The sequence below is a fragment of the Mobula birostris genome, chromosome 20 (assembly GCF_030028105.1).
Source record: "Mobula birostris isolate sMobBir1 chromosome 20, sMobBir1.hap1, whole genome shotgun sequence".
Classification (NCBI taxonomy): Eukaryota; Metazoa; Chordata; class Chondrichthyes; order Myliobatiformes; family Myliobatidae; genus Mobula; species Mobula birostris.
The window spans coordinates 46,785,723-46,807,847 of record NC_092389.1 but is presented as its reverse complement, the minus strand read 5'-3'; the positions used below and the strand labels follow the sequence as shown (position 1 = coordinate 46,807,847).

Sequence of the window (22,125 nt, the reverse complement as noted above, 5' to 3'; positions counted from 1 at the left end):
TGCAAGTTCAAAAATTTGTTTTATTTAGCAAGCAGCCAAACCAATGACTAGAGATCAATACGCTTCACCTAGGTACCTGTTCTTCAGCTACGATTTCCTCTGTTTATGCCTCTTCTTCCTCCCTTTGAAATGTTTATACCTCTTCGGCTAATGATTTGTTGCCCTTGAGCTGCAATTCTCCCCATCTGTGAATAAAGCTGTACTCTTCACAAAGGTTTAGGTTGTGTGATGGCAGCATCAGCTGAACTAGGAGGATCCTGGCTAGTGGATGGAATATCGGCTTCGTCTGAAGGCTGGGCAGATTCTTCCTCCTGAGGTCTTTCAATTTCTAACACAACGGCTGAACTAAGCCCTTCTTGATCTGCTCCTTCTGTCACAATGGGGGTGCTGGGAACAGACCCAGATGCAAGACACAGACACTGGAGTATAAGGAACAGGACTTGACTAGAGTAGGGACGTGACACGATTCAGGCAAGGAGCAGGGACAAGAATGCAGAGTTGGGCTAGGGAAAGCGGGACTAGGACTAGGAACCATGGACTAGGCTTGGACTCCGAGCCCGAGACTGGACAAGGACCCAGAACCTGGGTCTTGCCTCGGGCTCGGACCCCGGAACCGGGCAAGGACATGACATGGCTTGAGGCTGGGGACTTGGGTCTTGAGCTTGGCTGCGGGATCCTCGAGGCTTGGGGTCCTGGGTCATCATCACCACCTCCAGATTCAACTGTGCTGGACAGATTGCTGGTGCATGTTGCAACCATAGGAACAGACTGGGAGGCATGCTCAGTTATATCTGTTTGTGGTCCCTCACTGAAAACAGTCACTGGTGCATGAACTTGCAGCGGTGTGCTCGGTACACTGCAGCCTCCAGATTCATCTTCGTGAACAGCAGCAAGGTAAATTGGTGTTTCATACATTGCTAAACCTCCTTGTGAGGCCAATTGCCCCAGATCAGACTGACTTCAACCAGTTTGATTCCTATCTTCGGGTGGTCCAAACCTAAATTGAGGTACTCCTGCAACCTGGGGAGAATGAATGGCTTCTGCAAACCCATCTGATCGGTGGGGCACAACAAGTACTGGGCACCATTCTGTCATCTTCATCAACAAAATGTCAGGGGGACGTCACGTGATGACGTGGGATTGAGACCTGTAAATCCAGCTCTCCTGTAAAAAAGCAGCAAAGTACTGTTTAAACAAAGAAGAGTTAATAAATAGTTTTTAAGAACTACTTATAAACTAGTCAAGACTATTTTACGATATGCCTCGTAAACAGCAACAGAGGAAAACTGCGGTTTTGAAGTCCCCGCGAGATGGGAAGGAAAAAGGGCCTATTACAGCGATGGAACCTCGGGCTCAGGTTGGATCTCCTTCGGAGGAGACACATTTTATCTCTGGCGTTGAAGAACAGGGGGCAATGGCGGCAGCAGCCGTCCCTGGGAAGACGAAGCGGGAATTGCGCATGCGTAAAGAAGTAGGCAAAACCACAACATGACCAAAATCCGCGATCAATTTTAATAAATTGTTTGAGATTTCAAGGCAAAGAAAGGAATCTACAGGTGGCTGCCCAAGCTGCCAAGAATAGAAAAGGGCCATTGAAGGGAACAAAATTTTTTTCTACCCTGACATAAGTTATGAAGAGAAGGAAGAAGTTCAACCCAGTGAAAAAAGTCCTATGCGATCATGGTTATCAATTTATACTGTGCTATCCTGCAACCTTGAAGATTTTTTTGCCTGGCGGAGAAAGAAGATTTTTTGATGATTACCGGAAAGCGGAGGAGTTTGTGCCAGAATCTTTGAATATTCACCAGACACAAGAAGAAATCTAGGGGAGTGAGATGGATTAAAGATGAAGGCTGGGACAGGGAATACACTTGGTGGATTTTTAAAGGTGGAAAAATATATAAATGTATTATTAAATATGTGATAGAGGGGAAGAAATGTAAAAGTTTGAGGAATATTAGTTGGGAATAGTGACATTAAATTTCTTTTAATATATTTATAATTTTTTTTGTTACAGGGAGCTGGAAGAAATACTGACCAATCGCTACGGGATTCATGTGTGCAATCGTGGCGACAGCCATGACCCGCAAAATGGAGGGGGTTTTTTTCACTCACAACATTAGTAGGGGGGCATTTTGTTATTTTTCTTTTTATATCATATCTATCCTTTATTTCTTTTTGCCTGGATGATGGGGGGGGGGGGGAACACAGCAACATGGTGAAGTTTAAAGAGATTCCCCAAGAAACTATGAGAGTTGAGGTGTTAAGTAATGTTTTAGATTGGAGTAATTTGGTTAGGAATAATGACTAACTTATTGAATTTTTTGAGTTTTAAGGTTAATGGGCTTAACGGACCGGTGAAAAGAAACAGAATTTTAACACACATTAAGAAAATGAAGGTAGATATAGCCTTCTTGCAGGAAGCACACTCAACAGAAACAGAACATCAGAAATTAAAGAGAGACTGGGTGGGAAGTGTTGTTGCAGCTTCATTTAGTTCAAAAGTGAGGGGAGTAGCAATATTGATCAATAAAACGTTACCAATTAGAATACAAAATGTAATAACTGATTCTGCGGGGAGATATATGATTATACACTGCCAACTTTTTTCCAAATTATGGACCCTCATCAATATTTATGCACCAAATGAAAATGATGCAAAATTTATACAAGAAGCTTTTTTGAATTTAGCTGACGCACATGATAAAATATTAATAGGTGGAGACTAACTTTTACCTAGACCCAGTCTTAGATAGATCAACCAAGGCTGTTACAAAATCGAAAGTAGTAAAACTAACTTTATCATCGGTAAAAGATTTAAATTTGCTTGATATATGGAGAAAAATTAACCCCAAAGAAAGAGACTATTTGTTCTATTCTAACAGACATAAAACTTACTGAAGGATAGATCTTTTTCTATTATGAATGAATATTCAAGACAGAGTGAAAAATATGGAATATAAAGTGAGAATATTGTCAGATCGCTCTCCTTAGATCCCCTCCAGTTTGCCTACCAGCCCCGACTAAGAGTTGAGGATGCCATCTTCTACCTGCTGAACCGTGTCTACGCCCACCTGGACAAGTCAGTGAGCACTGTGAGGGTCATGTTTTTTGACTTCTCCAGTGCGTTCAACACCATCCGCCCTGCTCTGCTGGGGGAGAAGCTGACAGCGATGCAGGTGGATGCTTCCCTGGTGTCATGGATTCTTGATTACCTGACTGGCAGACCACAGTACGTGTGCTTGCAACACAGTGTGTCCGACAGAGTGATCAGCAGCACTGGGGCTCCACAGGGGACTGTCTTGTCTCCCTTTCTCTTCACCATTTACACCTCGGACTTCAACTACTGCACAGAGTCTTCTCATCTTCAGAAGTTTTCTGATTACTCTGCCATAGCTGGATGCATCAGCAAGGGAGGTGAGGCTGAGTACTGGGCTACTGTAGGAAACTTTGTCACATGGTGTCAGCAGAATTATCTGCAGCTTAATGTGAAAAAGACTACGGAGCTGGTGGTAGACCTGAGGAGAGCTAAGGTACCGGTGACCCCTGTTTCCATCCAGGGGGTCAGTGTGGACATGGTGGAGGATTAGAAATAGCTGGGGATACATATTGACAAATAAACTGGACTGGTCAAAGAACACTGTGGCTGTCTACAAGAAGGGTCAGAGCCGTCTCTATTTCCTGAGGAGACTGAGGTCCTTTAACGTCTGTCGGACGATGCTGAGGATGTTCTACAAGTCTGTGGTGGCCAGTGCTATCATGTTTGCTGTTGTGTGCTGGGGCAGCAGGCTGAGAGTAGCAGACACCAACAGAATCAACAAACTTATTCATAAGGCCAGTGATGTTGTGGGGATGGAAATGGACTCTCTGACGGTGGTGTCTGAAAAGAGGATGCTGTCTAAGTTGCATGCCATCTTGGTCAATGTCTCCCATCCACCACATAATGTACTGGGTGGGCACAGGAGTACATTCAGCCAGAGACTCATTCCACCGAGATGCAGCACAGAGCGTCATAGGAAGTCATTCCTGCCTGTGGCCATCAAACTTTTCAACTCCTCCCTTGGAGGGTCAGACATCCTGAGCCGATAGGCTGGTCCTGGACTTATTTCATAATTTACTGGCATAATTTACAGAGTACTATTTAACTATTTATGGTTCTATTACTATTTATTATTTATGGTGCAACTGTAACAAAAACCAAGTTCCCCCTGGGATCAATAAAGTATGACTATGGCTTTATTAATGACAATAATAATGACGGAAAAGGAAGAAGCAACTTATAGATGGAGATTTAATTCAATATTATTAAAATGTCAAGATTTTTGTGATTTTATGAAAAAACAGATCCAATTTTTTTTTTGGATACAAACTGTCATTCAGTTGATGATAAATTTGTATTATGGGATGCGACGAAAGCATATTTGAGGGGTCAGATAATAAGTTATACGTCTAAAATTAAGAAGGAATATATGGTAAAATTAGATCAATTGGAAAAAGAGATTACAAAATTAGAAAAAGAATCTCAAAGACATATGATAGAAGAAAATCCAAGACAACTTGTCAATAAGAAGTTACAATATAATACACGCTTCAGGCACATCGAACAGAAAAAGAAATCATGAGAACTAAGCAAAGGTATTATGAGTTAGGTGAGAGATCACACAGAATTCTTGCTTGGCAGTTGAAAACAGAACAGGCTTCCAAAACGATAAATGCAATTAGAACAAGTGCAAATAAAATTACAAAACTATAAACCTTTAGAAATTAATGAAACCTTCAAAAGTTTCTACTCTGAATTATATCAATCGGAATCACAAAACGATGTTAATGAGATAGAAAGATCTTTATCACAAATAACTCGTCCAAAATTCAATTTGGAAGAACAGAAAGGATTAGATATGCCTTTTACCTTAAAAGAGGTTGAAGAAGCTTTAGGATCACTTCAAAGTAATAAATCTCCAGGAGAGGATGGTTTTCCGCCTGAATTTTATAAAAAGTTTAAAGATTTATTAATTTCTCCTTTTATGGAGTTAATACGTCAAGTGGAAAAAATACATAAACTCCCAGAATCTTTCTCAACAGTGATTGTAATAGTATTGCAAAAAAAGGTAGAGATCCTTTCAAACCAGCATCATATAGGCCTATTTCTTTGTTGAACACGGATTATAAAATAATAGCAAAAATTTTATCTAATTGATTATCTAAATATTTATCAAAATTAATACATATGGATCAAACAGGAGTTATTAAAATAGACAATTGGCAGATAATGTAACTCGGCTACTTAGTATAATTCATTTGGCACAAAAAAGGGCAGAAATAAGTATGGTAGTAGCCTTGGATGCAGAAAAAGCACTTGATAGATTGGAATGGGATTTTTTATTTAAAGTATTAGAAAAATATGGGTTAGGAGTACCTTTTATAAACTGGATTAAAACCTTAAACACTAATCTTAACGCTAAAGTAGTGACAAATAGTCAAATTTCAACACCATTCCAGTTAAAAAGGTCAACTAGACAATGTTGTCCATTATCACCTGCTTTACTTGTATTGGCAAGAGAACCATTAGCAGAACTAATTAGAATTGATTCAGATATTAAGGGTTTTAGAGTTAATCAGGAGGAATATAAGATTAATTTATTTGCTGATGATGTTTTGATTTATTTAACAAACCCACTGCATTTGTTACGTAAACTACCTTCTGGACTGGAAGAAGATGGGAAAGTATCAGAGTGTAATTGGGATAAAAGTGAAATCTTACCTCTTACTCAAGGAGATTATAGAAACATAGAAAATAGGTGCAGGAGTAGGCCATTCGGCCCTTCAAGCCTGCACCGCCATTTATTATGATCATGGCTGATCATCCAACTCAGAACCCCGCTCCAGCCTTCCCTCCATACCCCCTGACCCCCGTAGCCACAAGGGCCATATCTAACTCCCTCTTAAATATAGCCAATGAACTGGCCTCAACTGCTTCCTGTGGCAGAGAATTCCACAGATTCACCACTCTCTGTGTGAAGAAGTTTTTCCTAATCTCGGTCCTAAAAGGCTTCCCCTCTAACCTCAAACTGTGGCCCCTCGTTCTGGACTTCCCCAACATCAGGAACAATCTTCCTGCATCTAGCCTGTCCAATCCCTTTAGGATCTTATACGTTTCAATCAGATCCCCCCTCAATCTTCTAAATTCCAACGAGTACAAGCCCAGTTCATCCAGTCTTTCTTCATATGAAAGTCCTGCCATCCCAGGAATCAATCTGGTGAACCTTCTTTGTACTCTCTCTATGGCAAGGATGTCTTTCCTCAGATTAGGGGACCAAAACTGCACACAATACTCCAGGTGTGGTCTCACCAAGGCCTTGTACAACTGCAGTAGTACCTCCCTGCTCCTGTACTCGAATCCTCTCGCTATAAATGCCAGCATACCATTCGCCTTTTTCACCGCCTGGTGTACCTGCATGCCCACTTTCAATGACTGGTGTATAATGACACCCAGGTCTCGTTGCACCTCCCCTTTTCCTAATCTGCCACCATTCAGATAATAATCTGTTTTCCTATTTTTGCCACCAAAGTGGATAAGTGGATAACTTCACATTTAATTCCACCATATTATGGTCACTCTTACCCAAGGGGCCTCTCACGACAAGGTTGCTAATTAACCCGTCCTCATTGCTCAAAACCCAGTCCAGAATAGCCTGCTCTCTAGTTGGTTCCTCGACATGTTGGTTCAAAAAAGTCAATGTCGATTAGCTACCCAATTTAGATGGCCGATAAATGGTATAACGTATTTAGGAATAAGACTTCATAATGATATAAAGAATTTATATAAATTGAATTATTTACCACTATTGAAAAAAATTCAAGAAGATGGATGATATTATCAATAACATTAGTGGGTAGAGTCAATGCTGCAAAAATGAATATATTTCCTAGATCATAGTATTTATTTCAAACACTACCAATACAACTGCCACAGAATTTTTTCAAGAGTTAAATAAATGTGTGAGGAAATTTCTTTGGAAAGGTAAGATGTCCAAGAAATAGTGGATGCATTAGTGATAATTTTTCAAAACTCGTTAGATTCTGGACTAGTTCCTGAGGATTAGAGGGTGGCTAATGTAACCCCACTTTTTAAAAAAAGGAGGGAGAGAGAAACCAGGGAATTATAGGCCGGTTAGCCTAACGTCGGTGGTGGGGAAACTGCTGGAGTCAGTTATCAAAGATGTGATAACATCACATTTGGAAAGCGGTGAAATCATCGGACAAAGTCAGCATGGATTTGTGCAGGGAAAATCATGTCTGACAAATCTCATAGAATTTTTTGTGGATGTAACTAGTAGAGTGGATAGGGGAGAACCAGTGGATGTGGTATATTTGGATTTTCAAAAGGCTTTTGACAAGGTCCCACACAGGAGATTAGTGTGCAAACTTAAAGCACATGGTATTGGGGGTAAGGTATTGATGTGGATGGAGAATTGGTTAGCAGACAGGAAGCAAAGAGTGGGAATAAACGGGACCTTTTCAGAATGGCAGGCGGTGACTAGTGGGGTACCGCAAGGCTCAGTGCTGGGACCCCAGTTGTTTACAATATATATTCATGACTTGGATGAGGGAATTAAATGCAGCATCTCAAGTTTGCGGATGACACGAAGCTGGGTGGCAGTGTTAGCTGTGAGGAGGATGCTAAGAGGATGCAGAGTGACTTGGATAGGTTGGGTGAGTGGGCAAATTCATGGCAGATGCAATTTAATGTGGATAAATGTGAAGTTATCCACTTTGGTAGCAAAAATAGGAAAACAGATTATTATCTGAATGGTGGCCGATTAGGAAAAGGGGAGGTGCAACGAGACCTGGGTGTCATTATACACCAGTCATTGAAAGTGGGCATGCAGGTACAGCAGGCGGTGAAAAAGGCGAATGGTATGCTGGCATTTATAGCGAGAGGATTTGAGTACAGGAGCAGGGAGGTACTATTGCAGTTGTACAAGGCCTTGGTGAGACCACACCTGGAGTATTGTGTGCAGTTTTGGTCCCCTAATCTGAGGAATGACATCCTTGCCATAGAGGGAGTACAAAGAAGGTTCACCAGATTGATTCCTGGGATGGCAGGACTTTCATATGAAGAAAGACTGGATGAACTGGGCTTGTACTCGTTGGAATTTAGAAGATTGAGGGGGGATCTGATTGAAACGTATAAAATCCTAAAGGGATTGGACAGGCTAGATGCAGGAAGATTGTTCCCGATGTTGGGGAAGTCCAGAACAAGGGGTCACAGTTTGAGGATAAAGGGGAAGCCTTTTAGGACCGAGATTAAGAAAAACTTCTTCACTCAGAGAGTGGTGAATCTGTGGAATTCTCTGCCACAGGAAGCAGTTGAGGCCAGTACATTGGCTATATTTAAGAGGGAGTTAGATATGGCCCTTGTGGCTACGGGGATCAGGGGGTATGGAGGGAAGGCTGGGGCGGGGTTTTGAGTTGGATGATCAGCCATGATCATAATAAATGGCGGTGCAGGCTCGAAGGGCCGAATGGCCTACTCCTGCACCTATTTTCTATGTTTCTATGTCAAGAATATCATTGGAAAAATTGACATGGAAATTTGAGTTAGGAGGGTTACAACTTCCAAATTTTAAGAATTATTACAAAGCAAATCAACTTAGATTTATTGCATCTTTCTTTGACGAACAAAAACCGGCATGGATTAGAATAGAATTAGATAAGATAGGAGAAAATATACCCGAAGATTTTATATAGAAATGGGAATCTAAATGGCTACGGGAAAAGAAAAAATCTCCTATATTAAAACATTTGATTGATCTATGGAATAAGATAAATGTTGATGATGAAATGAAGAAATCTTTACCAGCAAGAAGACCTTTGATCCAAAACGGACTTATTCCTTTTACAATGGATAATCAACTTTTATATAATTGGTACCAAAAAAGGCATTAGATGTATTGGAGACTGTTATGAAGGAGGTATATTGATGTCATTTGAACAATTAAAGAATAAATATAAAATATCAAATAACACGCTCTTTTGTTATCTTCAATTAACATAGAAACATAGAAAATAGGTGCAGGAGTAGGCCATTCGGCCCTTCAAGCCTGCACCGCCATTTATTATGATCATGGCTGATCATCCAACTCAGAACCCCGCCCCAGCCTTCCCTCCATAGCCCCGATCCCCGTAGCCACAAGGGCCATATCTAACTCCCTCTTAAATATAGCCAATGAACTGGCCTCAACTGTTTCCCGTGGCAGAGAATTCCACAGATTCACCACTCTCTGTGTGAAGAAGTTTTTCCTAATCTCGATCCTAAAAGGCTTCCCCTTTATCCTCAAACTGTGACCCCTCGTTCTGGACTTCCCCAACATCGGGAACAATCTTCCTGCATCTAGCCTGTCCGATCCCTTTAGGATTTTATGCGTTTCAATCAGATCTCCCCTCAATCTTTTAAATTCCAGCGAGTACAAACCCAGTTCATCCAGTCTTTCTTCATATGAAAGTCCTGCCATCCCAGGAATCAATCTGGTGAACCTTCTTTGTACTCTCTCTATGGCAAGGATGTCTTTCCTCAGATTAGGGGACCAAAACTGCACACAATACTCCTGGTGTGGTCTCACCAAGGCCTTGTACAACTGCAGTAGTACCTCCCTGCTCCTGTACTCGAATCCTCTCGCTATAAATGCCAGCAAACCATTCGCCTTTTTCACCGCCTGCTGTACCTGCATGCCCACTTTCAATGACTGGTGTATAATGACACCCAGGTCTCGTTGCACCTCCCCTTTTCCTAATCGGCCACCATTCAGATAATAATCTGTTTTCCTATTTTTGCCACCAAAGTGGATAACTTCACATTTATCCACATTAAATTGCATCTGCCATGAATTTGCCCACTCACCCAACCTATCCAAGTCACCCTGCATCCTCTTAGCATCCTCCTCACAGCTAACACTGCCACCCAGCTTCGTGTCATCCGCAAACTTGGAGATGCTGCATTTAATTCCCTCATCCAAGTCATTAATATATATTGTAAACAATTGGGGTCCCAGCACTGAGCCTTGCGGTACCCTACTAGTCACCGCCTGCCATTCTGAAAAGGTCCCGTTTATTCCCACTCTTTGCTTCCTGTCTGCTAACCAATTCTCCATCCACATCAATACCTTACCCCCAATACCATGTGCTTTAAGTTTGCACACTAATCTACTGTGTGGGACCTTGTCAAAAGCCTTTTGACAATCCAAATATACCACATCCACTGGTTCTCCCCTATCCACTCTACTAGTTACATCCACAAAAAATTCTATGAGATTCGTCAGACACGATTTTCCCTTCACAAATCCATGCTGACTTTGTCCGATGATTTCACCGCTTTCCAAATGTGATGTTATCACATCTTTGATAACTGACTCCAGCAGTTTCCCCACCACCGACGTTAGGCTAACCGGTCTATAGTTCCCCGGTTTCTCTCTCCCTCCTTTTTTAAAAAGTGGGGTTACATTAGCCACCCTCCAATCCTCAGGAACCAGTCCAGAATCTAACGAGTTTTGAAAAATTATCACTAATGCATCTACTATTTCTTGGGCTACTTCCTTAAGCACTCTGGGATGCAGACCATCTGGCCCTGGGGATTTATCTGCCTTCAATCCCTTCAATTTACCTAACACCACTTCCCTACTAACATGTATGTCGCTCAGTTCCTCCATCTCACTGGACCCTCTGTCCCCTACTATTTCTGGAAGATTATTTATGTCCTCCTTAGTGAAGACAGAACCAAAGTAATTATTCAATTGGTCTGCCATGTCCTTGCTCCCCATAATCAATTCACCTGTTTCTGTCTTTAGGGGACCTACATTTGTCTTTACCAGTCTTTTCCTTTTCACGTATCTATAAAAGCTTTTACAGTCAGTTTTATGTTCCCTGCCAGTTTTCTCTCATAATCTTTTTTCCCCTCCCTAAATAAGCCCTTTGTCCTCCTCTGCTGAACTCTGAACTTCTCCCAGTCCTCAGGTGAGCCACTTTCTCTGGTTAATTTGTATGCTTCTTCTTTGGAATTGATACTATCCCTAATTTCTCTTGTCAGCCACGGGTGCACTACCTTCCTTGATTTATTCTTTTGCCAAACTGGGATGAACAATTGTTGTAGTTCATCCATGCAACCTTTAAATGCTTGCCATTGCATATCCAGCGTCAATCCTTTAAGTGTCATTTGCCAGTCTATCTTAGCTAATTCACGTCTCATACCTTCAAAGTTACCCCTCTTTAAGTTCAGAACCTTTGTTTCTGAATTAACGATGTCACTCTCCATCTTAATGAAGAATTCCACCATATTATGGTCACTCTTACCCAAGGGGCCTCTCACGACAAAATTGCGAATTAACCCTTCCTCATTGCTCAAAACCCAGTCCAGAATAACCTGCTCTCTAGTTGGTTCCTCGACATGTTGGTTCAAAAAACCATCCCGCATACATTCCAAGAAATCCTCTTCCTCAGCACCTTTACCAATTTGGTTCACCCAATCTACATGTAGATTGAAGTCACCCATTATAACTGCTGTTCCTTTATTGCACACATTTCTAATTTCCTGTTTCATACCATCTCCGACCTCACTACTACTGTTAGGTGGCCTGTACACAACTCCCACCAGCGTCTTCTGCCCCTTAGGGTTACGCAGCTCTACCCATATCGATTCCACATCTTCCCGGCTTATGTCCTTCCTTTCTATTGCGTTAATCTCTTCTTTAACCAGCAACGCCACCCCACCTCTCCTTCCTTCATGTCTATCCCTCCTGAATATTGAATATCCTTGAACGTTGAGCTCCCATCCTTGGTCACCCTGGAGCCATGTCTCTGTGATCCCAACTATATCATAATCATTAATAGCAATCTGCACTTTCAATTCATCCACCTTATTACGAATGCTCCTTGCATTGACACACAAAGCCTTCAGGCGCTCTTTTACAACTCTCTTAGACCTTATACAATTATGTTGAAAAGTGGCCCTTTTTAATGCTTGCCCTGGATTTGTCGGCCTGCCACTTTTACTTTTCTCCTTAGTACTTTTTGCTTCTACCCTCACTTTACACCCCTCTGTCTCTCTGCACTTGTTCCCATCCCCCTGTTGTGAACTAACTTCCTCACGCCTTGCCTCTTTAATTTGATTCCCACCCCCCAACCATTCTAGTTTAAAGTCACCTCAGTAGCCCTCGCTAATCTCCCTGCCAGGATATTGGTCCCCCTAGGAGTCAAGTGTAACCCGTCCTTTTTGTACAGGTCACGCCTGTGCCAAAAGAGATCCCAATGATCCAAAAACTTGAATCCCTGCCCCCTGCTCCAATCCCTCAGCCACGCATTTATCCGCCACCTCATCGCATTCCTACTCTCACTGTCGCGTGGCACAGGCAGTAATCCCGAGATTACTACCTTTGCAGTCCTTTTTCTCAACTCCCTTCCTAGCTCCCTATATTCTCCTTTCAGGACCTCATCCCTTTTCCTACCTATGTCATTGGTACCTATATGTACCACGACCTCTGGCTCCTCACCCTCCCACTTCAGGATATCTTGGACACGATCAGAAGTATCCCGGACCCTGGCACCAGGGAGGCAAACTACCATCCGGGTCTCTGGACTGCATCCACAGAATCGCCTATCTGACCCCCTTACTATCGAGTCCCCTATCACAACTGCCCTCCTCTTCATTGCCCTACCCTTCTGAGCTACAGGGCCAGACTCTGTGCCGGAGGCACGGCCACTGTCGCTTCCCCCGGGTAAGCTGTCCCCACCAACAGTACTCAAACAGGAGTACCTATTGTTAAGGGGCACAGCCACCGGTGTACTCCCTATTACCTGACTCTTCCCCTTCCCCCTCCTAACCGTGACCCACTTGTCTGCCTCCCGTGGCCCCGGCGTGACCACCTGCCTGCAACTCCTCTCTATCAACTCCTCACTCTCCCTGACCAGACGAAGGTCATCCAGCTGCAGCTCCAGTTCCGTAACGCGGTCCCTTAGGAGCTGCATCTCGATGCACTTGGTGCAGATGTAGACGTCCGGGAGGCTTGGAGACTCCAGAGTCTCCCACATCCGACACCGAGAACAGCAAACTGCCCTCACACTCATACTGCCCCTCTCCTCAAATAACAACAGAAAATGAATGCCAAACCTTCCTCGCCTCGCCCGTTTCCGCCTAAGCCCGTTGTGCCGAAGCCCTTAAGTCTTCACTCTGCTCCCTGCTCACTCCGCCGCCTGCAAACTACGCTGCCCGCTCTATGAGGCTCTGTTCCTTTTAAATCTGCCGCGCTGCACAGCCCGACGTCACACGCCTGCGCAGTCCCGCCTCTCACAACGCCGTTGGAGAAAAAAAAAATAATGAAAATTTCAAAAATGTCTTTCTCGGCACTCCCACTCAGACTCTCAGACTCCTTCTTCGAATCAAACCCGAAGCAGGATTTCTGCCCTTTTAAATCTGCCGCGCTGCACTGCCCGACGTCTCTTAATTAAGGGCTTATTTAAGAGACCAACTGGGTCAAATAATGTTTTTGCCGAAACCTAATGAAATTGAAATTTTAATTCAAAAAGGAAAAATTTTAAAAATTATTTCTTTTATGTATAATCTGATTCAAAAACAGACACTTAAACAAGGAATTCACAAGTCAAGACAAAAGTGGGAAATGGATTTGAGTATTAATATTGATGAAACAAATTGGTCAAGACTGTCTTGACAGTATGACAAATACAATAAATGTTCGACTCAGATTAGTAGAATATAATTTTTTACACCAATTATATATTATACGGCAAAGAATAAATAGATTAACTTCAAACTTACCTGATCAATGTTCTCGGTGTAATCAAGAAATTGGTACTTTTTTTACATTCTACTTGGTCCTGTTCCAATATTCAACCTTTTTGGATAAATTTAAGAGATTTATTGGAACAAATTACTGGAACTCAACTTCCACATGACCCGATATTATTTTTATTAGGTGACATTGAAGGGATAAAATTGAAACTTAAATAGAATAAATACCAGAAAGAATTTATAAAAATTGCACTGGCAGTAGCCAAGAAGGCTATAGCAGTCACTTGGAAATCGGATTCGTATTTAAGTATGGATCGTTGGAATAATGATATTTTTAGCTGTATTCCACTTGAAAAAATTACTTATAATTTAAGAGATAAATATGATACATTTTTGAATATTTGGCGTCTTTTTTTGTTACGAAAGATAGGTTGGCATATCTAGGTGCTCCAATGATAAAGATGTTGGGCCTTTGGGGAAAGTAACAAATAAATATATTAAATTTATTTTGAATCCCATGGAGCATGTGGAGACCTATCAATATCCAGGCAGTCTTTCTTTCTTTCTTTTTTTTTCTTTTTCTTTTCTTTCTTTTAGGTGGGGGTATATATCGGGGGGGAAGGGTTAAGGGAGGGGGAGAGCGTAGATATTATTATTTCATGTAATCATGTTTGAAAACTCAATAAAAATTATATATAAAAAATGTTGCTGCACACCTCCAATGCCTGGAGTAAGCTGAATTCCCCCTCGACTTGATGAAGGTCGCCTCGCTGGTGGAAATCTCTGCGCAGGTGGTCCCAGTTCTGGGGCTGGAGGTTGTATTGTAAGTCTTGGTGGAAGAGGATGTGCTGGTCTCCTTGGTGAGCATCGAGCTCGTGAAGCTGGTCTTTCAGCAACTGCCTGTTGCTGTCTTGGAGTTTCTGGTGTGCAGGATTCCGTGGTGGTGACACAACCTTCACCTCCAGAATTATCCTCTGAAACTTGAGAACTTTCTTTTTTAGCTTGTTCATCTGTACTAGGATCTGTCCCATCAGCAGCCTCAACATTGCCATCATCATAATTATCTTCTCCCTCAGGACTACCCTCATTACTATCTACACCATCACCATCCTCAATACCAGTATCATCATCATTGTCCTCTTCATTGTCTGGATCTTCATTACTCTCAATAATAATGTATTCAGTTGGTGTTTGAGAACTTCGTGAATACTGAGTACTTAGCTGATGTTCTAATGGTTGAGGGTCTAAATCCAAAGGGTGAGATGCCTCTTCATTATCTTCCATTAGTTGACAGGTGGGTATTCTTCAATAACCACCTGGGTGATAGAGTCCTGTGAATCCGGGTTCTCAGATTGGATCTGCATTTCGTCGTCTGCATCTGTGTTTTCTTCCATCTCCTGTACATGCTCTTCTGATCGCTGGGTGAGTTTCAATTTCTTTGACTGATGTTCTGAAGACTCATCCTGACCATGAGCTGTATTATCAGCACTGGTCTCTTCGTCATCTTCACGTTGACGTTTAGGCATAGGAGTGGAGCCTGAAACTGTTCAAATACAGCAGTGGAAGTGGATGGTCGTTCCATTGGGGAGTTCTGCACAACATCATAAGGTATGAGATGTGAATTAGCTAAGATAGACTGGCAAATGACACTTAAAGGGTTGACGGTGGATATGCAATGGCAAGCATTTAAAGATCGCATGAATGAACTACAACAATTGTTCATCCCAGTTTGGCAAAAGAATAAATCAAGGAAGGTAGTTCACCCGTGGCTGACAAGGGAAATTAGGGATAGTATCAATTCCAAAGAAGAAGCATACAAATTAGCCAGAAAAAGTGGCTCACCTGAGGACTGGGAGAAGTTCAGAGCTCAGCAGAGGAGGACAAAGGGCTTAATTAGGAAGGGGAAAAAAGATTATGAGAGAAAACTGGCAGGGAACATAAAAACGGACTGTAAAAGCTTTTATAGATATGTGAAAAGAAAAAGATTGGTTAAGACAAATGTAGGTCCCCTACAGACAGAAACAGGTGAATTGATTTTGGGGAGCAAGGACATGGCAGACCAATTGAATAATTACTTTGGTTCTGTCTTCACTAAGGAGGACATAAATAATCTTCCAGAAATAGTAGGGGACAGAGGGTCCAGTGAGATGGAGGAACTGAGCGAAATACATGTTAGTAGGGAAGTGGTGTTAGGTAAATTGAAGGGATTAAAGGCAGATAAATCCCCAGGGCCAGATGGTCTGCATCCCAGAGTGCTTAAGGAAGTAGCCCAAGAAATAGTAGATGCATTAGTGATAATTTTTCAAAACTCTTTAGATTCCTGACTAGTTCCTGAGGATTGGAGGGTGGCTAATGTAACCCCACTTTTTAAAAAAGAGGGAGAGAGAAACCGGGGAATTATAGACCGGTTAGCCTAACATCGGTGGTGGGGAAAATGCTAGTCAGTTATCAAAGATGTGATAACAGCACATTTGGAAAGCGGTGAAATCATCGGACAAAGTCAGCATGGATTTGTGAAAGGAAAATCATGTCTGACGAATCTCATAGAATTTTTTGAGGATGTAACTAGTAGAGTGGATAGGGGAGAACCAGTGGATGTGGTATATTTGGATTTTCAGAAGGCTTTTGACAAGGTCCCACACAGGACATTAGTGTGCAAACTTAAAGCACATGGTATTGGGGGTAAGGTATTGATGGGGATAGAGAATTGGTTGGCAGACAGGAAGCAAAGAGTGGGAATAAACGGGACCTTTTCAGAATGGCAGGCAGTGACTAGTGGGGTACTGTAAGGCTCAGTGCTGGGACCCCAGTTGTTTACAAAAAAATTAATGACTTGGATGAGGGGATTAAATGCAGCATCTCCAAGTTTGCGGATGACACGAAGCTGGGTGGCGGTGTTGGCTGTGAGGAGGATGCTAAGAGGATGCAGGGTTACTTGGATAGGTTGGGTGAGTGGGCAAATTCATGGCAGATGCAATTTAATGTGGATAAATGTGAAGTTATCCACTTTGGTGGCAAAAACAGGAAAACAGATTATTATCCGAATGGTGGCCGATTAGGAAAAGGGGAGGTGCAACGAGACCTGGGTGTCATTATACGCCAGTCATTGAAAGTGGGCAGGCAGGTACAGCAGGCGGTGAAAAAGGCGAATGGTATGCTGGCATTTATAGCGAGAGGATTCGAGTACAGGAGCAGGGAGATACTACTGCAGTTGTACAAGGCCTTGGTGAGACCACACCTGGAGTATTGTGTGCAGTTTTGGTCCCCTAATCTGAGGAAAGACATCCTTGCCATAGAGGGAGTACAAAGAAAGTTCACCAGATTGATTCCTGGGATGGCAGGACTTTCATATGATGAAAGACTGGATGAACTAGGCTTATACTCATTGGAATTTAGAAGATTGAGGGGGGATCTGATTGAAACATATAAAATCCTAAAGGAATTGGACAGGCTAGATGCAGGAAGATTGTTCCCGATGTTGGGGAAGTCCAGGACGAGGTGTCACAGTTTGAGGATAAAGGGGAAGCCTTTTAGGATGGAGATTAGGAAAAAACTTCTTCACACAGCGAGTGGTGAACCTGTGGAATTCTCAGCCACAGAAAACAGTTGAGGCCAGTTCATTGGCTATATTTAAGAGGGAGTTAGATATGGCCCTTGTGGCTAAAGGGATCAGCGGGTATGGAGAGACGGCTGGTACAGAGTTCTGAGTTGGGTGATCAGCCATGATCAATACTGAATGGTGGTGCAGGCTCGAAGGGCTGAATGGCCTACTCCTGCACCTATTTTCTCTGTTTCTATGTATCAGAAGGGTAGGGAAAGGAAGAGGAGGGCAGTAGTAATAGGGGACTCGATAGTAAGGGGGTCAGAAAGGCAATTCTGTGGATGCAGTCCGGAGACCCGGATGGTAATTTGCCTCCCTGGTGCCAGGGTCCAGGATATTTCTGATCGCGTCCAAGATATTCTGAAGTGGGAGGGAGAGGAGCCAGAGATCGTGGTACATATAGGTACCAATGATATAGGTAGGAAAAGGGGAGAGGTCCTGAAAGGAGAATATAGGGAGTTAGGAAGGGAGTTGAGAAAAAGGTCCACAAAGATAGTAATCTCGGGATTACTGCCTGTGCCATGCGACAGTGAGAGTAGGAATGCAATGAGGTGGAGGATAAATGCGTGGCTGAGGGATTGGAGCAGGGGGCAGGGATTCAAGTTTTTGGATCATTGGGACCTCTTTTGGCGCAGGTGTGACCTGTACAAAAAGGACGGGTTACACTTGAATCCTAGGGGGACCAATATCCTGGCGGGGAGATTTGCGAGGGCTACTGAGGTGACTTCAAACTAGAATGGTTGGGGGGTGGGAATCAAATTAAAGAGACTAGGAGAGAGGAGGTTAGTTCACAACGGGAGGATGGGAACAAGTGCAGAGAGACAGAGGGGTGTAAAATGAGGGTAGAAGCAAAAAGTAGTAAGGTGAAAAGTAAAAGTGGCAGGCCAGCAAATCCAGGGCAAAAATCAAAAAGGGCCACTTTTCAACATAATTGTATAAGGGCTAAGAGTGTTGTAAAAGCGAGCCTGAAGGCTTTATGTGTCAATGCAAGGAGCATTCGTAAAAGGTGGATGAATTAAAAGTGCAGATTGTTATTAATGAATATGATATACTTGGGATTCCCTTTTCCTACCTATGTCATTGGTATCTTCACCCTCCCACTTCAGGATATCTTGGACGCGATCAGAAATATCCCGGACCCTGGCACCTTCCAGGTCGGAGGAGGCACGGCAGGTGAAGGAGCGAGTGCGGGGATTGGCTGAGAAGGAGCGGCTGATTTAAAATTATCAGCTAATATAAGCAAGTCTCGCTCTAGGGGAGCAGCTTTGTCGAGGGAGGTGCCTTGCGAGAAAAGTGCGAGTCTTTGGCTCAGGAGTCTTCGGCGAGGAGGCTGAGAGTGGAGACAACGCCACAGTTGGAGAGGGTGAGAAGTGGAGAAGAGATGACCGCTAGGCTGATTCAGTGGGCTGTGTGCATGATGTGGGAGGTCAGGGACACTGACGGCGCCTCTGGATCCTACACCTGCGGAAAATGTGTCCAGATTCAGCTTCTGAAGGACCGTGTTGCAGCACTGGAGAGGCAACTGGATGATGTTAGGTTAATCCGGGAGAACGAGAGTTTTCTGGACAGGACCTACAGTGAGGTCGTTACACCCAGGATACAGGAAGGGAGAAGGAGGACGACGATGAACAAGGAAAGGATGCTTGAAGTACAGGAGACCCCGGGGGATGTGTGTCTCGTAAACAGGTTCTCCCTCTTGGAAGCTGTCGGGACAGAAGACAGTGCCAGTCTGAGAGGCGGACGGATCTGCGAGTCAACAATTGGCGCTGAGGCAAAGTCGAGGAGACCGGCGTCAGACAGAGCCGTGGTCGTAGGGGACTCCATAGTGAGAGGTACAGAAAGGGGTTTCTATGGCAACAGGCGAGATTTAAGGATGGTGTGTTGCCTCCCTGGTGCTGGGATCCAGGATGTCACGGACCGATTGCAGGGAATCCTCAAGAATGAAGGTGAACATCCGGAAGTGGTGGTGTATGTCAGCACAAATGATGTGGGGAAGAAGAGGAAAGACGTTCTACAGCGCGACTTCAGAGAACTCGGAAGAAGGCTGAAAAGCAGGACTTCCAGGGTGGTTATCTCCGGTTTGCTTCCAGATCCCTGTGCTGGAGTGGTCAAGGACAGGGAGATAATGGATCTGAATGTGTGGCTGAGGAACTGGTGCAGGAAGCAAGGATTTACATTCTTGGACCACTGGGGTATGTTTCGGGGTAAGGATGAATTGTACAAAGGTGACGGGTTGCACCTTAATAAGCGGGGCACCAGCATTCTGGCAGGCAGCTTTGCCTCTGCAACACGGGTGTGTTTAAACTAAGTAGTGCGGGGAGGGGACAATCTGGAAACATAAGGATGGAGATAAAGGGAAAGTGAGAATAAGAAAAGTTAAGAAAGACAGCAGAATCAACAGAGCAGAAAGATCAAGAAGGGATAGTACAGTATGGCCAAGTGAAATAGGAATTGATATGGGAGGTGAGGGGAGTAATGAATTAAAAGTATTGTATATGAATGCACGGAGTATAAGAAATAAAGTGGATGAGCTTGAGGCTCAGTTGGAAATTGGTAAGTATGATGTTGTGGGAATAACAGAGACATGGCTGCAAGTGGACAGGGCCTGGGAAATGAATATTTAAGAGTATACATCCTATCGAAAGGACAGACTGATGGGCAGAGGGGGTGGGGTGGTTCTTTTGGTGAGGAATGATATTCAGTCCCTTGCGAGGGGGGACATAGAATCAGGAGACATAGAGTCAGTATGGATAGAACTGAGAAATTCTAAGGTAGAAAGACCCTAATGGGAGTTATCTAGTCTGGATGTAGGGTGCAAGTTGAATCAAGAGTTAAAATTGGCATGTCGCAAAGGTAATGCTACAGTTGTTATGGGGGACTTCAACATGCAGGTAGACTGGAGGAATCAGGTTGGTACTGGACCCCAAGAAAGGGAGTTTGTGGAGTCCCTCCGAGATGGATTCTTAGAACAGCTTGTACTGGAGCCTACCAGGGAGAACACAATTCTAGATTTAGTGTTGTGCAATGAACCGGATTTGATCAGGGACCTCGAGGTAAAGGAGCCATTAGGAGGTAGTGACCATAATATGATAAGTTTTAATCTACAATTTGAGAGGGAGAAGGGAAACTTGGAAGGGTCAGTATTGCAGTTGAACAAAGAGAACTATGGTGCTATGAGGGAGGAGCTGGCCAAAGTTCAATGGAACAATACCCTAGCAGGGATGACAGTGGAACAGCAATGGCAAGTGTTTCTGGGAATAATGTGGAAGGAGCAGGATCAGTTCATTCCAAAGAGGAAGAAAGATCCTAAGGGAAGTAAGGGGAGGCCGTGGCTGACAAGGGAAGTAATGGACAGTATAAAAATAAAAGAGAAGAAGTATAACATAGCAAAGACGAGTGGGAAGCCGGAGGATTGGGAAACTTTTAAAGAGCAACAGAAGATAACTAAAAAGGGAATACGTGGAGAAAAAATAAGGTACAAAGGTAAACTAGCCAAGAATATGAAGGAGGATAGTAAAAGCTTCTTTAGGTATGTGAAAAGGAAAAAAATAGTTAAGACCAAAATTGGGCCTTGAAGACGGAAGCCGGTGAATTTATTATGGGGAACAAGGAAATGGCAGACGAGTTGAACAGGTACTTTGGATCTGTCTTCACTAGGGAAGACACAAACAATCTCCCAGATGGAATAGTGGCCAAAGGACCTAGGGTAATGGATGAATTGAAGGAAATTTATATTAGGCAGGAAATGGTGTTGGATAGGCTGTTGGGTCTGAAGGCTGATAAGTCCCCGGGACCTGATGCTCTGCATCCCGGGGTACTTAGGGAGGTGGCCTTAGAAATCGTGGACGCATTGGTAATCATTTTCCAATGTTCTATAGATTCAGGATCAGTTCCTGTGGATTGGAGGGTGGCTAATGTTGTCCCTCTCTTCAAGAAGGGAGGAAGAGAGAAAACAGGGAATTATAGACCGGTCAGCCTGACGTCGGTGGTGGGAAAGATGCTGGAGTCAATTATAAAAGATGAAATTACAACACATCTGGAGAGTAGTAACAGGATTGGTCTGAGTCAGCATGGATTTACGAAGGGAAATCGCGCTTGACTAATCTTCCGGAATTTTTTGAGGATGTAAGTATGAAAATGGACAAGGGAGAGCCAGTGGATGTTGTGTATCTAGACTTTCTGTAAGCCTTTGATAAGGTCCCACATAGGAGATTAGTGGGCAAAATTAGGGCACATGATATTGGGGGCAGAGTACTGACATGGATTGAAAATTGGCTGGCTGACAGAAAACAAAGAGTAGCGATTAACGGGTCCCTTTCGGAATGGCAGGCGGTGACCAGTGGGGTACCGCAGGGTTCAGTGCTGGGACCGCAGCTGTTTACAATATATATTAATGATTTAGATGAGGGAATTAAAAGTAACATTAGCAAATTTGCTGATGATACAAAGGTGGGTGGCAGTGTGAAATGGGAGGAGGATGTTTTGAGAATGCAGGGTGACTTGGACAGGCTGGGTGAGTGGGCAGATGCATGGTAGATGCAGTTAATGTGGATAAATGTGAGGTTATCCACTTTGGTGATAAGAACGGGAAGGCAGATTATTATCCACATGGAGTCAAGTTAGGAAAAGGGGAAGCACGAGATCTAGGTGTTCTTGTACATCAGTCACTGAAAACAAGCATGCAAGTACAGCAGGCAGTGAAGAAAGCTAATGGCATGCTGGCCTT

At 43.4% G+C, this 22,125-nt stretch overlaps 1 long non-coding RNA gene across 1 annotated transcript; it reads right to left on the bottom strand.

The window, feature by feature from the left end:
- Positions 1–82: 82 nt before the first annotated feature.
- LOC140212687 (uncharacterized) lies at positions 83–14,939 on the bottom strand. Its single transcript, XR_011889771.1, has 4 exons — positions 14,515–14,939; positions 13,826–13,901; positions 4,910–4,980; positions 83–1,164 (listed from the first exon to the last, which is right to left on the bottom strand). It is a non-coding gene; the product is annotated as an uncharacterized lncRNA (long non-coding RNA).
- Between the last annotated feature and the right edge of the window lie 7,186 nt (positions 14,940–22,125).